General features: G+C 41.4%; 1 pseudogene; it reads left to right on the top strand.

Annotated features, from left to right (window-relative positions):
• Positions 1-15527: 15527 nt before the first annotated feature.
• The window catches only part of LOC133824212 (uncharacterized), a 59065-nt pseudogene continuing 55635 nt past the window's right edge, over positions 15528-18957 (top strand).

Raw genomic sequence — 18957 nt, 5'->3', positions numbered from 1 at the left:
GGAGCCTTATCTTGCCAAGTTCAAGAATCGGTTCACATAAGAACCCTCTGAGACCGTCGCGGCTTCTGGTGCTACTGAAGCGGACGGCGAGGCGCTAACATCCCTTGAGCAAGTCGACAGAGCTCAATGATGCCTTTTGTTTTTCTTACTTTACTTTTTGTTCTGTAATTAAGTCCTTAAGGATTGAAACAATCGCCTTCGTGCTCAGATCGATGCTTTTTCCTCCTTGAGAAAACTATATACTTTTTAATAGATGTTTGTTAATTTATGATATATTTTTGTTCCCCTGAGTCTATTATTTTCTTGTGTTTATGAATCTTGAATTCTTGTACACTTGAAATCTTAGGGGTAGTTTTAGATCGGGATAGGTTTTTGATGGCTCGACTAACTAATTTTAATCAATATCTTCGTTGCATCCAAGATTTTTCCTACCTAATTGCGTTATACGTGTTAGGAATCAGGCCTCACACCTTGTCGTATCTAGGAGTTTGGTCTGCTTAATAGCATTGTACCTATTAAGAATCACGCCTCAGACCTGGTTATATCACAACATTGGCATCTAGATTTTTTTTTGTCTTGGAAATTTCCCAACATAGTCCGTATTCGTAATTATTTTGAAAACCCGATCTTATAAAAATCGTTGAATAATCAATTTTTCCAAATTCTAAGTTTTCTCGAATTCTATGTTTCAAACTTTATCCAAATATGATAAACGCTTTTAAAATCTCTCATCAGTTATGTGCCCCTCAAGCGACCATAACTTATAAATGTTCTAGGTCGCTTTTACAAAATGAGCACGCAATATATAACAATAATAAGATGACAATATTTATTACGTGAAAATTTAATTGTTATTAAAATGAAGTGACTTTTATAGAAAAGCCTTACATGGAAAAATAATACAAGAAACATTAAAGAAACTAAATTACTGATTATACTTTTTAAGGTGTAGGGATTCCATGTCCGTAGAACTATTTCCCCATTTAACCGAGCAAGCTTAAAGGACCCTTCATGTAGATTCTCCATGATCTGCTATGGTCCTTCCGAGTTTATACAACATCCTTAGGATCTTTAGTTGTTAAAAACACCCTTCGAAGAACTAAATCACCGAGTCCGAGTCTGCATCCTTTTACCTTTGAGTTAAAGTAACGAGTGATTTTCTGCTGATAATGGGTGAGCTGCAATTGTGACGCTTCTCGTTTTTCCTCAATCAGATCAAGGGATTCACTGAGTGGCTTGTGGTTTTGATCTTAATCAAAGGTTTCATGATTATGTGTCATCACCAGTGCCTCAATTAGGAGCATAGCCTCACTTCGAAAGGCCAGAGAGAAGGGAGTATGTTCTGTGGAGGTGCGATGTGAGGTTCTATAGGCCCAGAGTACTTATGGGAGCTGCTCGGGCCATAATCCCTTGGCTTCATCTAATCGCTTCTTTAAGCTCTCCTTTAGGGTTTTGTTTATTGCCTCGACCTGTCCATTATCTTGCAGGTATGCTATCGAAAAAAAACTCTTAGTTATGCTGTATTTTTCACAAAATTTGGTGAAGAGATCACTATCGAACTAAGTTCTGTTGTCAGACACGATCTTCTTTGGGAGCCCAACTAGACATATTGTATTAGTTACGACAAAATCCATGGCTCTCTTCAAGGTTACGGTTGCCCGAGGCTCAGCCTCACCCCACTTCATAAAGTAGTCGATGGCAACAACAACATAACGAACTCCTCATTTTCTCGTTTGTAAATAACCAATCAAGTCAATCTCACACATGACAAGCGGACAATGGGAAGAGATCATGGTTAACTCAATGGGCACTGCTCAGGAAATTATGGCAAAATGTTGGCATTTATCACATTTTTGCACATACATGACCGAGTCCTTGTCAGTGTGGGCTGAAAATAGCCTTGTCTCAATACTTTTAGAGCTAGGTTTTGCCCCCTGCATGGTCTCCATAGAAGCTTTCGTGTATTTCTTGCAAGATAGTCTATGCTTCCTTTGGCAGAACACACCGCAGGAAGGGTAGCGAATGCCCTCATTGATATAGAGTCCATTCAAACATAACATACCGCAGATCTTGATATAGAAACTTTGTTGTGCCTTTTCGATCATCAGGTAACTACCGGTTGTGATGTACTCCACTATGGGGGTCATATAGGTCGATTTTATGGAAATCACTCCGACCTCAACCAATTCTTCTATTATGCTTGATTTTTCCAAGAACTCGACTGGAACTACGTTTAGTGTTTCCGCTTCTTTGGTGGTAACAGGTCTATCCTAAGCATCAGAATTGGAATTCTATTCACGGGGTACTTGTTCAACGGAGCAGAACTCAAATTCAGAAAACTCACCCTTAACCTTGGGTAAGTAAGCTGCCATCTTGATACTACGAGCTTGATAATCCCCCAATTTTTAATTGACCACGAGTTGGGAATCACTATAACATTGGATTGCCTTTGCTTTTTGCTCTTTTGCAACCCTTATGCCTACCAATAGGGCTTCGTATTGGACTTCATGGTTGGATGCACTGAATTCGAACCTGCGAGCTATATGGAATTGATGCCCTTCAGGTGAGATTTAAATTATCCTAGCTCCTGATCCGTTTTCATTAGAGGATCCATCAATGAAGATTTTCCACAACTCCTGCACCGATTCTCTCATCGGCTCGTCTTGAAAACATGTGCACTCAGCCACGAAGTCAGCGAGGGCTTGACTCTTGATTGTTGTGCATGGCATATACAATATCTCAAACTGGCTGAGTTCAATAGCACACTTTAGTAAATGTCTTAAGGTTTCAGGCTTTTGCAAGACATGTCTTAAAGGTTGGCCGGTTAAGATGTGGATGGTGTGGGACTGAAAGTACAGTCTTAGCTTCCTTGAAGCAAAAATAAGACAGAACGCGAGCTTTTCTATTAATGGATTTAAGGGCTCAACTCCGAAAAGTCTTTTGCTTATGTAGTAAACTGGTTTTTGTGCCCAGTTCTCCTCTCGATCTAACAAAGTGTGACCGCATTTTCTGTTACATCCATATATAGAAGCAAACATTATCCAGCTTCTGATTCGACAGTACGGGGGGTTCAGCTATGTGAGCCTTCAGGACGTGAAACGCCTGTTCGCATTCTTTAGCACACTCGAACTTTTTGTTTCCTCTGAGAAAATTATATAATGGGAGACACTTGTCAGTGGATTTTGAAACAAAGAGGTTTAGGTCTGCCACTTTTCCAGTAAGCTCTATACTTATTTATGCGACCTAGGCAAAGGCATTTCTAGTAAAGACCTGATTTTCTCTAGGTTCGCCTCTATCCCCCTTATGTTGACTATGAAGCCCAGAAATTTTCCCGAGGAAACTCCAAAAGTGCACTTGTTGGGGTTTAGCTTCATGTCATATCTCCTTAGCATGCCAAAACACTCTTCAAGGTCAGATACATGGTTACTGGCAGTCATTGATTTTATGAGCATATCATTGACATATATTTAATGTTTTCCCCATCTGGTTAGCGAACATTTTGTTAACTAATTATTTGTAAGTTGCACCAGCATTCTTTAACCCAAATGTAATAACTTTGTAATAGTATACGTTATCCTCAGTCATGAAGCTTGTATGCTCTTGGTCTTCAGGGTTCATCGCAATCTAGTTATATTCATAGTATTCATCCATGAATGATATGAGCTCGACATCGACCGTTGTGTCTACCAATTGATCGATTATAGGTAGTGGAAAACAGTCCTTAGGAAAAGTCTTGTTGAGAACGGAGAATTCAATGCAAGTTATCCACTTTCTATTTGGTTTCAGGACCAAAGTGGGGTTAGCAACCCAGGTCGGATATTTTGCTTCCCTGTTAAATCCGCATTTAAGTAGGCAATCTACCTCTTCTTCTATAGCTTCCAATTGTTCTTTCCCAAAAATCCTTCGTTTTTGGGACTTTGCAGGCACATTCTTGTCCAAGTTCAAAGTATGCATTATTACACTCGGACTGATTCCCACGATATCTTCGTGCGACCACGCAAAGAAGTTTAGGTTCTTTCTCAAGAATTCGACCAGTTGCTCCTTCCTTTTAGCTCCAAGTTTTTTTCCCTACTTTTCCAACTCTTGAAGGTGCTTCTAGGTAGATATTGACTTCCTCAAGCTCGTCCACAACTTGGAGCTCAAACCTATCCTTGCTTAATCACGGATCAATGTCGTCCTGTTCGGCGACCTCGTTATCTCCTTCTTGAGGTTCTTCCATCTACCCAGCACTCCTTTCCTACCTTGATTATGACCATTGCCTATTGCCGAGTTGTGATTTTCCCTTCATGATAATGTTGTAGCATTCTCTAGCATCAACCTAGTCTCCTTTCATGGTGCATTTACCTAAAGTTGAGGGAAACTTCATTTCATGGTGTCGGATCGAGGTGATGGCCTCAAAAACAATCAATGCACGTCGTCCTGAAATTGCATTATCTACAACTGGACATTCGATTACAACAAACTCAATTATTTTAGTAACAGTTTGTGTATCATCCCTCAGCTTAATCAGTAGTCTGATTGTCCCTATGGCTGCTATTCTTCACCTGAGAATCCATACAGTGCCATTAAGGTCCCCTTAAGATCGGTTATGGATAATCCCATATTTTCTTGGGTGGATCTGAAAAGCACATTTATTGAGCTCCAAAACCATATCCTTCGTACCCTTCGGTTAGCGAACTAAACGGTTACCACCAGCGGGTCATTATGTGGGAACTGAATGTGGAGGGTCAACTTGGTTCCCCTGATCCATCTAAGTCCTAGGCTAACCTATTGGAGTTTATGGAGCTGGATGAGAATTCTATCCTACGAATTGATTGGGAACAACTCAGTTTCAGGCATACTGGGCTAATGGTTCAGCCCGAATGAGAGTTTCAATCTCTTCTTTAAATTATTTGCAATCATCAGTGTTATGGTCGATGTCATTGTGATATCGACAAAGCATAGAGGGATCTATCTTTACCCTCTGGTGCAATAAGGGCTCTGGTCTCATCCACGGAAGGTGATTGGAGTTCACCAGGAAAATATGTTTCCGTTTGACCAGTGTAGGTTGCAATGATAGGCTTGAATTTCTCCGCGGGATTTTTCTTCTTTGTACTGCTCTTGTTGCCCTCACCATTACTGTTCCTCTTATTGTTTCCCGATTGGTTATTCTAGGTAACAGGTTGAGTCGTAGCGGCAAAATCTGTCACTGCTCTAGTGAGCTGAATAGGGACCTGTCTATTTCTAACAACAGCAGATCACGCCTCCTCCATGTTTTTCCATTCCTGAGCCCGGGCCAAGAATTCATCTACACTTTTAACTCCTTTTCGCTTGAGCTCCTGACATAAATCGCCTCCGACCAGGATTCCTATTCTCATTGCCATGAAATTGGAGCTATCATTAGCTTCTCTAGCTCATGCTGCAACATTGGTGAACCTTCTCAGATATGCTTTTAAGGACCCCCAGGACAACCCATTGTAATACCACGGGGCCTCCTGTTAGGACCTGTAACTGGGAAGGTGTCAGGAACCTTCCTCTTCTGATCACTGGGGCCAACACCCCTACCAGAACCCACAAATGGAGGAACTGTCCTCCTGAAATCCTTTCTGGCTGCACTGTCACGCCAAATCTTGGTCTCTGCACTCTCAGCTATGAGTGCCTTCTCAACCACCTGTGCATAGGTAGTAACCCCTGCCACAGTGGTGATACGTACATCACGGGCCAATCCGGGCTGTAGCCCCTGAAGGAATCTCTCTCTCCTGGTCCCATCAGTGGGCACCAGTTCCTTGGAAAACTTTTCCAAACGGTCAAATTTTAAGGCATATTCAGTAACTGATAAACTTCCCTGAAGTAGCCTAATGAATTCCTCAGCTTTAGCTGCCCTGATAACATCATTGTAATACTTTTCATTAAACAAGGTCTAAAACTCCTCCCAACTCAGGGCATTGATATTCTTGGTCTGGGTAATTACTTCCCACCAAATCCGGGCATCCTCCTGAAACATATAGGTATCACAGGCCACCCTCTCATTACCAGCTACCCTCATAAAGTCAAGAATAGTGGTAATCATGCTCATCCATTGTTCTGCCTTGGCAGGATCTGCACTGCCCTCAAAAACAGGAGGTTGCTGCTTCCTAAACCTTTCATAAAGAGGTTCCCATTTATTTCTTACCTCAGGCAGCTGCTCTGATACTGGCACCGACATAGGAGGTGCCTCCGAAACACTAGCCACTGCAGGCACTTGCTGCTGTCTCAAGAGACGAAGCTCATCTCCCTGTTTCAACATTGTTGCCTGCAAGTCATTAAACATCTTCTGCCAGTTTGTAGGAGCTGGCTGTGGAATCTGAGACTGGTCATTTTCCTGACCCTAGCTGTTATTTTTATTCTGGCCCTGATCACTTTGGCCAGCTGAGGTGTCTGTGTGCCCTGGATTCATTCTTATCTGTTACCTTGCTGAAACATTGATCAATACGGCCAGTCAGGTAGTAATAACTAAACCTCTTGTCGCCTCACGGTCCAAGAACAAGCAGAAAATTATCATATTCCACATTCATCTAATTATTCAAGCAGATACATGTTTATAGCATTCAGCACTCAGCATGTATCACATAATGATTCATAATCAACAATACTAATGAGTATGCTCCAGCAGTTTCAGTACTAATTAGCACACAGTTGCTAAGGATATAACATTTCAGGGGCACAGGTTCAACATGGTGTCTCATGCATACAGGTAAAGCATATATGCTGTATTTAAGCAGTCATGCATATAACTACATAAATAGTTACCAAACCATGAGTCGAGCTTGACTTCAGTGATATGTTTACATGCCCAACCAGTCTACAGGAACCTTAACCTTGGCATGCTCTGATACCAAGTTGTAACGGCCTGGTTACTCCAGAACAGTTACGGTGAATGGTGAACCGAAAATTTGACTCATTGCCTAAGTCCTTTGGTTAAAAACGTGTTCTAAGTGTTATTAATAGGCTAAGGTGCAAACCAGCAAAAAGGAAAGGATATGTTTTATTTAATACATAAAAATGTTCATGGGCCCACAAGAACATTTACAAGTTATTTACAACTCAAAAAGGTCATAACTGTTCCAAAATTACAAACCCGCCGACCTAAGCGGCAAAAATAGGGTAAACTCCCTAGTTCCTCTGAGCACTCCTTGGCCGTGGTGGTCAAGCGGCCACATATGTACACAACACCACCTAAGCTCTCCACTCAAGGCTGGTTGAGGTTTTCTTTTCCTTTACCTGCACCACATAGCACCCATGAGCCAAAGCCCAGCAAGAAAACACAGTATTGTATATAAAAATTATCAAAGGATTATCATTATAATCACACATAGCTCATAGCTCTCAAACAGATAAGTGGATATCACTTGAGGTTCTGATAAACCATACTATGTGACTGACAAGCAAGTCACTAATTTAAACAGAAGAGTGGTTGTTAAGTAAGCCACTAGCCTTAAACAGATGAGAGACTAATGGGTAAGTCTCTAACTTAACAGATGAGTGACTGATGGGTAAACCACACAAGCGCTTATAATGTTCATCGAACTTGAGGTCGGTCCGGCATTAATGCTCTTTGAGTCATCCAATGTAGAAAGTCGATTAGATCTAATCTTTGTTGGCTTGCGTGGAACACACTAAGGCCACCCTGACTAATGAGTAAACACTATGTGACCAGTGCCCAGTACCACTGCCGAACCTTACTAATAAGTCACAGCTTCATAGTTGATACTAGCACCTTTGCCAAATCTGACTAATGAGTCAGTACCATACACAAGTGAGCAAGATTTGCTAAGCATTTGATAATCAATCCATGTCCACATTTACACAATCAACATGCCTTAAGAATCATCATGAATGTCACATATGGGGTGCAGTTCTCTTACCTCTGGTTCGAGCGAGAAATGATAATAAGAACGACTCCTGAGAATGATCGACCTTTGATACCTTAGTAGTCACCTAATCACAACCAATTATAACCTCAATTAAAGAGAATCCACAATGATAGGGTCTTAACCTAAGCACCACTCTCGGGACCGAAACATGCCCACACGGTGAGTAGATTCGATCCCGAGCCTTAAGGATTGAAACCCCAAGTCAAAAAGCCTTAAAAACACTCAAAACAGGACTTTGAAGGAACAGAGTAGCGCTACAACGTTCAACCCCTAGCGCCCCAGCTCTATACTTAGAACCCCCAACGTGCCCATCTGCCTTTTGAGTAGCACTGTAGCGCCCTAAGGTGGGCTCTATAGTGCTACCTCCAGCACTGAAATGCCCTGAAAATGCCCTTCTTCATCTCCTTCGATTCCCACTTGATTCCAAAGCTTCCAAAGCTTCCAAAACCCATTTTTGATGCCAAATGAACCCAAAAACCATCCTAACATACCCCAAACATCCCAACCATAGGAACCCTAGCCAAAACTCCCAACAAAACCAAAGTCTTAACCTAGAAATCACAGCTGCAAAACAAAGCTGAAACAGAGCAAACCAAGGAATTCTATGGCTAGAAACTTACCCAAAGCTCAGCTTATGAAGCCCTTCAATGGAGGAACACACTGCCAAACTCCCAAGGCTTGCTTCCCAAGCTTGAATCCTCAAGATTGATTCAAAAATCACAAAGAAAACTGAGAGGAAGATGATACGGGAAAGCTCTCAAACGTGCTCTATTTTTCTACCTCAACCTCAACGAAAAATGGCTTATATCTATTCTAGGGGTGAAATGACCATTTTACCCCTAGGTCAATTTAAATTTTCTAAAGGCTCCCAAGGGCATATATGGTATTTTCCACCTATCTCATTAATCATAATTAACGCTCTCCAATTCCCGCTATTCTCGATAATCTCAAACACCAATAATTCGCATCTCGTTACCCTATAATACCTGGTAACGCTCTAATCATTAAAACCATCCCGAGACTCAACCCGAGCCCCGATCTTAAACCTGTTGTGACTAGACCGCTAATCAACATTCCAAGATCGTCTCATGCAGAATGGCTCGAACAAACCCACATTATGATGTGGTCTCAACATATATCACCAACATGCATACAAATATACAATTATGCCCTCAATGGGCTAAATTACCATCACACCCATGTAATAAAAATGTGGACTCACATGCATGCATTTAACATCATATTATAATATAATTCATATATACATGCATAATATCATTTAATGGCATAATTAAACAAGTATGGCCCTCCCGACCTACTAATCTCTCCATTAAACCACATCGGAGAATTCGGGGCATTACAGACAAGGCTTTTTTGGCCCACGCTGACAAAGGACTCGATCGCGTATGTGCATAATTGTGACAAATTCCAACGTTTCACCATAACTTCCCAAGCTTGGGAGCTAACCATGATCTCATCCCCTTGGCCTTTTGCAACATGGGGAATTGACTTAATTGGTTCTTTGCTGATACGAAGTGGGTGGAGGCTGAACCTTTGGCAACCATCACCACGAAGAGAGTCCTAGGCTTTGTTGAGATGAATATCATATGTCAATTTGGACTCCCAAAAATTATTGTGTCAAACAATGGAACTCAATTCAATAGTGATCTCTTCACAGACTCTTGTGAAAAATATGGCATAACCAAAAGGTTCTCGTCGGTAGCATACCCACAGGCCAATGGGCAGGTCGAGGCTGTAAACAAGACCCTGAAGGCGAGCTTGAATAAACAATTAGATGAAGCCAAGGGTTTGTTGCCCTAGCAGCTCCTGCAGGTACTCTGGGCCTACCGAACTTCACATCGCGACTTAGCGAATTCACGATTTGATACTTGATGAGGCTAATTAAAGCCTCTGCGAAATTTAGGACTGTTAGATAAGGAAAGTCATTCTGAACCGTCAGATCAAGTACTGTGCTTTCGGACCCATAAATATGCCCACATTTTCATCCACAACTTTACACCTTCTAACGATTAGAGATAAACGAGAGTTTTTTATGTCCGAATTTGCCGATGAAATTCTCTGACGATTGCTTTATCTCTGTTCTCGTTTCTTTCTGACTCAGCCGTTTCTGCACAACTATCAGACAGTCCGATCCCAGTCCAACTAGTAGACGAACTCCTATACTGCCTTCGTCAATTCAAGGCCGAAATCTTGCCGGACTTATCGCCGGAGACTCTATAACTTTCTGACCCAATACCTCATAGTAAGTTCTCTGCTATGTTGCCTCTGTTTATTTCCTTTTCTTTTGTAGTATTAATTCTACGACCATAGGATTGTTAGAATCAAGACCACCGTGTAGGGTAGTTCTAAGTAGAACGGTGTAGGTCTGTAGTGCAGATTATCTACATCATAACTCTAGTAGAGCTATGCCAAATCACTTCAGACATTCCGAGATTGATTCAGGAACAGTAGAGAAGAAACCTTTCATTCCTAGTTCCGGACCAAGGCTCTTGGGATCTCCATTGATCCCGGATCTGGGTCTAGAGGGGACTTCTCCAAGCATTTTTAGGAGAAATTGTTAGGAACAAAGTTCTTAATATGCAACGGAATGGTGGTGGGGTTGGCCCAGTGTACAGCAAAATTTTTGTAACATATTCAAACCACCTTTAAATATGTGGATCCATTAATATACATACATTAATCATAAGCAAGTTAAGAATAGAAATCATACCTCTTGAAGCCTATCAAGTGTCCTTGCTATCTTTTCGTAATTAGAACGATCTTCCTATCCAAGCTGCTCCTAGGTACTCACACCAAGATCTTCCAAAGCATTCTCTACACCTCAAGAAGTGTGTGGGCACTAAGAGAATGAAGGATAGTTTATTTGTGATTCTGCTTGATGTACTCAACACATGAGATCAAGAGAATAGGTCTGACAATTGGTTCTTTATTTTTCATGGAGAGAAAAATATCGTTCTAATTTTTCACAAAGCGAATAGACTTAGTTGTCTTGGTTCACTTAGTTATCTGAATATTTTCTGATCAGTCATACTTAAAAGAAAATATTCAAATTTTAAAAAATAAATCTGTAACCAACTTACAATTTTCATTTTAATTAATTAATTATTTTATTCATGAAAATATCCAAAAAATTAATTTTTTGAATTATCCATTAATTAATTAAATAAAATGAAAATCCTATCACTTGAAAAATAGCAGTACATGGCTGTGTGTGCACGTGTACCACCCCTATTTTTAGGGATGTTTGATTTTTCAATTTTTATTTAATTATTTATTCAAACTACTTTGTTAGATAAGATCTAACAACCTCATAACTAATTCAAATTTAAATTAAATATTTTTTTAACTAATTATCAAATATAATTAATTATTTGAATGAATATTAATCTTTTAAATTTAAATCCATCAGATTATTATCTCCCACTTAAATAAAGGTATTTAATTAATTCTACTAATTAATTAAGTCCAATAATTTCGAAAATAAATATTTAATTCATTATAATTTCGAAAATTATAATTAATTAATTATCTAATTAAATTTCAAAATTAATTTAATTATTTAATATAATTTCAAAAATTATACAATAATTAAATATTAATTAATTTTGTTAGCAACAACTAATTTGTAATTAATTATTTAATCACTATTATCATATAATTGCATTCTTGGCCCGAAGAATAAATTTCTTCTTAAATGTGTCTTTAAACTATTTTTCCCTTCATATCAACTCTTACCTTGAATAGTGTTGATCGAGCTGCTATGGGGACTTATGGACCTATAATTCCAAGCTCAATAAATTTGAGATTATTAATTAAACAGTTTAATTAAATAATCTTACTTTATTAATCTCATGATTATTCCACTATAAATATGAGACTACACTCTTGTAATTATAGACATTTCATTTACTGAGTACTTTATAATTATAAAGCGTCCATTGATAAAATCATTGCATACAAATTGACCCTCTAATAATGGTTCATAATTAATTGGGAATAAAATTACCGTTTTACCCTTTTAATTATTTCTTGTTTCCTTAAGTACCATTGACTTTACTAGTGTAGATTAATTCATAACTAAATTTTGAATTTGAGCTCAATAACATTTAAATCCCAAAAGTCATCCATTAAGAGAACCATTATTCAATCTCTTATGAGAAGGCATAGATTCCATATTTGTATACTATGTCCCCAGCCATCTACATTAACGAGTTCCCAAAACAAAAGTTTTAGCCTGATCATTCTGGCAGACCCTAACAAGTGAACCAAAGAACTCATATATCATAAACAGGAGTTCATAGTAACTTCAGGATTAAGATCTATTTGTATATGATCATCAATTTATATATTTAATTAATACTTCGAAACAGTATTTTAATAAGTATTAATAAACATATATTGTCTAGTTCTATATATTCTCTAATATATAAAGCACCTCTACTAAAGTGTCCTACCACACTAGTGATCTGGATCTAGATCACATGTATTCATAATACTAGTAGACCGTACTTGCAGTAAATAATCTAAAGATTCCATAATTTTATTTTACTGCGAACTATTCAAGTTCATTTATCTCAAACACAATCCTCCCGTACCAATACGTGTTTGAGATCACATATATGAACTTAGGAATTGTTCTAATATTTACATAATATTATCACAAAATAATATAGTCCATAAAATATATGCATAAAAAATTCAATTTATTTATTTAGTTCATAAAACAATGTCTACTACATATCCTTTCAGGGCACAATTCCCAACAGAAACCCCCATACCTTAACCAATTTTCTTGGGTTTTGGTGCTGATTGCTTGGTTTTTTTTTTCTTTGTTATCCCCAGATTCCTGATCATGAGCCACGACATCACTCTTCAACCAAAGGAATTCGTACAATCGGACCCCATTGTCCTGGAAGGGCACAAGCCTCCCACGGGCAACAAATGGGAAATGGACGGGGAGAAGAACGAGTTCTGGAACTACCAGATGCTTGACGCCTTGGAGAAGCCTTTGGAAATAGAGTCAACTCCCGAACTCTTCTATAATCGGCTGGCCAGGGAAGGATGAGAAGGCCCACACCAGCGTGGGTGAGTTCAGGGCCTAGAGCGTAGGCCACATTAGTGTGGGATTTATGCTTCCACTTCATGACTACTTCGCGCGATTCCTTAAGTTTGTGGGAATTATGCCATTCCAACTTCTATCCTAGGCCTAGAAGCTGCTTGCAGGGTGGCACATCTTCTGTGCATCTAAGGAGATTCTGACGCCCACCCCCGCCAAGGTGTTGTACTATTACAAGCTGGAGCCGCAGCTTAATGTCAAAGACAAGACCTGGGATGAGTTCTACAGATTGAAGCCCCGTAGTAACTACCCGGCTCCCTACAACACCTGGAAGCACCCCCTGGATGTCAGACACAACTGGTTCATGACATCCAAGTTTCTCCTGGAGAAGAACCCCACGTTGGTGTTGGACTTCCAGGGCATGGGTAAGTTGTTTTCCCTCTTGATTCTTTTAGTTTTCCTTTTGTTTTTTCTGTCCTTCACTCACCTTCTTGAGAAACAAGACCGTAAGCCCAGACTCTCCTCACCAATCGATCCTAGATCGGATGAAGTTCTACGCCACCCTGAGCATGGAGGAGTTGGACGTGGGGGGCTTCGTGAACATGAACAACCTTCGTCTGGTTGGGATGCCTGCAGCCAACCAGATAATAGATGCCCCTGCTTCTGGGTGCTGCAGGGCGAGAGGGATCCCACTCTTAGTGAGGAGTTGGCCCTCATCCACATTGACGACATAGAGGCCTCGACTTTGCAAACGCGGTGAAGAAGAAGAAGGAGTAGGTCTGCCAAGTGGAGAGGGGCGCGTTCGAGGAGCTAGATGCCCTCATTGAGGGGGCTCAGCCAAATACTGGGGCTCTCGGAGCCAGCATCTCAAGGCAAGGTAATTCACCTTTGCTTTTAACTTATGCTCTTCAATTTGAGGACTTAGTTAGGGATAAGAGAATGTACCGAGACTACCTGATCGGGGCCGTCAGAGAAGTGGGGCTTCCATGCCCCATTGTCCTAGATACGCTAACCCTCATGTATTTGTCTGGGTTCCTATAGTACGTTAATTTTCTGAACCTGGATGCCATGGGGGACCGCATTCATTCCTTCCTCTTAAGGGAGTTGAGTCAAGCATGTTGTTTGGATAAGGGTTCATCCAGGAGGACCTTAGACTAATATTTGCTTTATTTTTTATTTCCATCCCTATTCATATATCTTGCTGACTATTTTCTGTTTTCATATTTCAGACGATTCAAACATTTTGTATCCATTGGCTAAGCTGAAGGAGATGATCGAGGCCATGGCGGCCACTGCCAAGGCCTCAGCGAAGAGGGCCGCTAAGGTCCCGACTAGAAAGAAGGTTCTCGAGCTAGTCCTCAGGGATTCGAGGTCGGACCCAGAGGTTACGGAAAGGACTCCAGCTGCAAGTGTCCTCCCGAAGGCATGCACTGAAAATGTTCCACCCCCACCCATTCCTCCCTCAGTCATCGACTTGGAGTGGGAGCCCTTGAAAGACTTAAGGGCAGAGAAAAGGGTAGCGGAATCGTCCACTAGCGAGTCCGCAAAATGAGTGAAGAGGGCTAGGACCAAGGAGCTCGCCCTGGTCGAGGAGAATTCTTTCAGGGAGAGCCTCATTGTCACATAGGAGGTCCCAGAGGCTACCGTGCTTCCGGTCAATCCAACCCTCCCACAGGAAGGGGATATGGTCCTCTAAGAGGAAAGTACAAGAATGGTGGCCCGGGCTTGGGAAGATCATCAAGAGAAACGAGAGGAAGTGTACCGGGCTTTAGCTTTCTAGTGGAAGGTGGAGTTCACTGAGCGTTCGAATGCCTTTAGCACTCCCAAATAGATAGTGGACTGGTTCATAGCTGAGATTGGGTTCCAGCCTAAGTTGGGGTAGGACACGACTCCGTTTGTTGCATACCTGTTGGCCCAGGTTGGGATGACTATGTCCAACCTATAGTTGAAGCGGTACGCCACCCTGGCCAATCAGGATGCTCTGTTCATCTCCCAGACCATTCATCACCATGCCACCATGGTAAGTTATATGTTTATACGATCCTTTACTTTACCATATTTGTTGTCTGTCTGTTTTCTAACTTCGGTTTGTTTCAGGTCGCGTTGTTGTCTCATAGGAACTCAGACTTGGTGGCTGAGATGGCAATGAGGTTGGAGACTGCTCAAATGGAGCTAGAGGGGACCGTGAACCAGCGGGATGCTGTTAGGGAGGCCCTAGCCAAAGAGGCTACTCGGATCCAGGTTGATCGCAAAGAGGCTGCTTTGATTCAGACCCAACATGAAGAAACTTTGTCCAGGAAGGACATTGGCCAAAAGAAGTTTGCGGAAAGCCTGGAGGTGGAGCTTGTTCACGTTCGAGGCTTAGATGCATCAACAAATCTTGGCAGGACCAAGAGAAAGTTGCAACCCTCGACTCCAGGGTTCAAGCCTTGGACAACCTTCTTCACCTTGAGGTAAAACAAAATGAGGAGGTTCTCCAAGAGAAAGAGCAGGCCGGTGCTTTACTGGAGGCCACTTTCGACGAGGCCATTTACATGGCCTTGCTCTAGGATAAGAACATGAACCTCCGCATTTATCCTGATCCTACCGTGAAGAAATCTGAGTTTGAGGTTAAGGAGAAAGCTGATGCAGAGCTTTTGGTCGGGGACGAGCATGGTGAGACCATCCTGGATGCTCTGGATTAGAGAGAAGCCTAGGCGTGGGACTTTTTGTTGTAAACATGGCTTCTTTTTTGTTTTTACTTGTATCACTTTTAAGGACGCAGGTGTGTCCAAGACAATTTTTGTCATTTGCTTTTTTATATATAAATATATATTGATTTTATTTCTTGCACAATGTTTTCCCTTTTTTATTCGTTTATTTTTCCTCCAAAATTCACTAAGAGTTTTACCACTTTGGATGAACATGATTCGAATGTTTGGTCTCGGCTCCAATGCTCGGGACCACTAAAGAAAGGTTGTAAAAGGCATTTAGCCTATCTGGGGACCCATGTTAAGGTCTTAACGGCCTGGACCATTTCAGACTTATCAATATAACTTAGTTTTTTTTTTTTTACTCCTTATTTTGTAGTTCGAGTTCCAACAGCATGGAGAGTTAGAGATTTTTTTTGGGTACGACTTAATTAATTAACTTGCTTTAATCCTGACATTCAGGTTACAACTGCCTACACCGTTAGGGAGTTATTAACTATCATCCGATTTATTTGTCCTGATTCTGATGTTAAGGTTCCAGCGGTCTGGACCTTCAAAGATTAGTTGATTAGCTTATTTCAAACATAGGGGTTAGGTTCCAATGGCCTGGGCCATTTATAAGTAATTTTAAACAACTTAGACCTAAGACTCATGTTCCAATGGTTTTGGGCCATTATAGAGGAGACATGAATAGGGATTCGGTTACTTGAGACCATCCTGAGTCAACCGTTTTTTTAGGTATTTTGTACTCTTGGACTGTGTACGTGCTATTGGGTTTTATAACCCCCGGGATATGTATGTCCAGGTTAGGATTGGGCATGATCCTTGTGTCCTTTTGGGTTTTGTGCCCACCGGACCATGTATGTTTGGGTTAGGACTAGGCCTGAGCCTTGCGTCCTGTTCAGATTTGCTGCCCCCAGTTTATACAGTCTGGATCAAGATTAACTTTGCATTTTGCATCCTGTTTTTTTTTTTATTCTAGGACTTGTTCATATAGATGGTCATACACCCAAGAGATCAAAGACTGTTGCCTTGGGTCACTTGTCAAAAAAAGAACGAAGACGGATGCAAACATTTATATCATTACAATATTTATTTATGATGTTTTGTACACATCATTTTTATTAAGTAAGAAATCACCCTGGACCATACATCGTTTACAAGAAAAATTAATAACAAAATCAGGCCCTCCCGACTACTGATAGTAGTGGGGGAAGTGTTTTGCATTCCAGGTCCTTGGGTCCTCTGTTCCATCTAGTTGCCTTAAGCGATACGTTCCTGGACAGCGAAGACTCCCAGATCGTAGGGTCTTTCCCAGTTTGGTCCTAGAACCCCCACTCTCGAATCTTGGGTTGCAGGGAAGAATCTTCTAAGGACAAAATCAATGGTTTCAAATTTTTAACATTTAACTTTAGATTTAAAGTGCCTGGCGATCTTTCCCTGATACATGTTCAGTTGAACCTAAGATTCTTCCAGGCCATCCGTATAACATATTCAATGGCCTAAGGATTCTTGGAGTAAGGCGTGGTTCTGGATGGGATCATACTTGTCTCATCTATGAGATGGGACTGTCGTTTCCACTGGGATGATCGCTTCACATCCGTATAATAGTGAGTAGGGAGAATGTCTGGTAGACGTTCTTTTTGTGGTCTAGTATGCCCATAGAATGTGGGGCAGTTCTTCCGGCCAGTTGCTCTTGCAGGCTTGAAGCTTTTTCTTTAATGTCCCCTTTAAAATCGTGTTCACGGCCTTTATTTTCCCGTTTTCTTAAGACCTAGCGACCGCGGAGAAGCTTTTGATGATGCTATGACTTTCACAGAAGTTTGTGAAGTGAACTCTGTCAAATTGCTTCCCGTTGTCGGATACGATTTTGTGAGGGAGGCCTTACCGGCACACAATATTGTTGATGATGAAGTCCAAGGCCTTTTTGAAGGTGATGGTGCTCATTGGTTCCACCTTGACCCACTTGGTGTAATAGCTAACAACAATGATGTCATACTTTTTCCCACATTTCTAGGGGCTGGTCATCTGGGTTATTTCTGTTAGGGGGGCTCACGGGATCTTCACGTACCTTTGGCATTGTTCGCACTTGCAGACGTAATCAACTCAATGAGTCTTTATCGTTGGCCCATCCAGGACGTGGTGTAATCTATGACGTTCATTGGAGGAGCCTGAATACTGGGTGTTGGAAGATGGTTGATTGGGACAAGCGCAGAGAGCCTTGCTTCAACATTCGTGGAAAACTTTGCCAATGTGTCTGCAAACACATTTCGTTCCCTGAGGATTTGGCAGATGAAATACTTCTTGAAGGATTGGAGTAACTCCCGGGCTCGCGTCATGTAGGCGGCCATCCTTCCCCCCTTCATTTGTTATTCCCCTGAAATCTGCCTAACCACCAATTGGGAGTTGTTGTAGACTTCTATACTTTCTGCCCCCACCTCCCAGGCCAAACGTAATCCGGCTAACATGGCTTCGTGCTCGATTTCATTGTTTGATGCTTTGAATTGGAAGCATAGGGCATTCTCCAACTGATGTCCTGGAGGGGATATTAGGATGATCCTGGCCCCGACTCCATTTTCGTTCGAGGCTCCATCTACGAAGACCTTCCATAGAGGTGCAATGGGGTCGGTGGGCTCATCTTCAGTGATCCTGGTACACTCCATGATGAAGTCGGTCAGGGTCTGGCCCTTAATGAAAATCCTGGGGACATACGCAATGTCGAATTGACTAAGCTCCATGGCCCACTTTAGGAGTCTTCTTGATGATTCGAGTTTTTGTAATACTTGCCATAGGGGATGGTTCGTTAATACCTTAATGGTGTGGGCCTGAAAGTATGGTCTCAACTTTTAGGACGCGATTAGCAGGAAAAATGTTAATTTTTTTCGATTAAAAGGTATCTGGATTCCGCGCCCAACAGCCTTTTGCTAACACAATAGACTGGGAGCTGGACCTCTCCTTCTTCCCACATTAGCGCGGCACTGATGACATGCTCGGACATGGCCAGATATAGGTACAACGACACCCCATCCACTGGCTTCGATAGGATTGGCTCTTGGGCCAGATGTTCCTTCAACTTCTAGAAGGTTTCTTCACATTTGGTTGTCCATTAAAACTATTGGCTTCAGCGAAGGATATTGAAGAACGGGATGCACTTGTCCGTGGACTTTGAGACAAAGAATCTTAGGGCAGCTATTCTTCCCTCCAAGCTCTGAACGTCTTTGTGCTTCCGTGGTGAGGGAATTTCAATTAGTGCTTTGATCTTGTCAGGGTTGGCTTAAATTCCTCATGAGCTTACTAT

The sequence above is a fragment of the Humulus lupulus genome, chromosome 3, assembly GCF_963169125.1.
Source record: "Humulus lupulus chromosome 3, drHumLupu1.1, whole genome shotgun sequence".
NCBI lineage: Eukaryota > Viridiplantae > Streptophyta > Magnoliopsida > Rosales > Cannabaceae > Humulus > Humulus lupulus.
The sequence above is the reverse complement of the archived record's forward strand: the minus strand, read 5'-3'. Positions and strand labels throughout refer to the sequence as shown.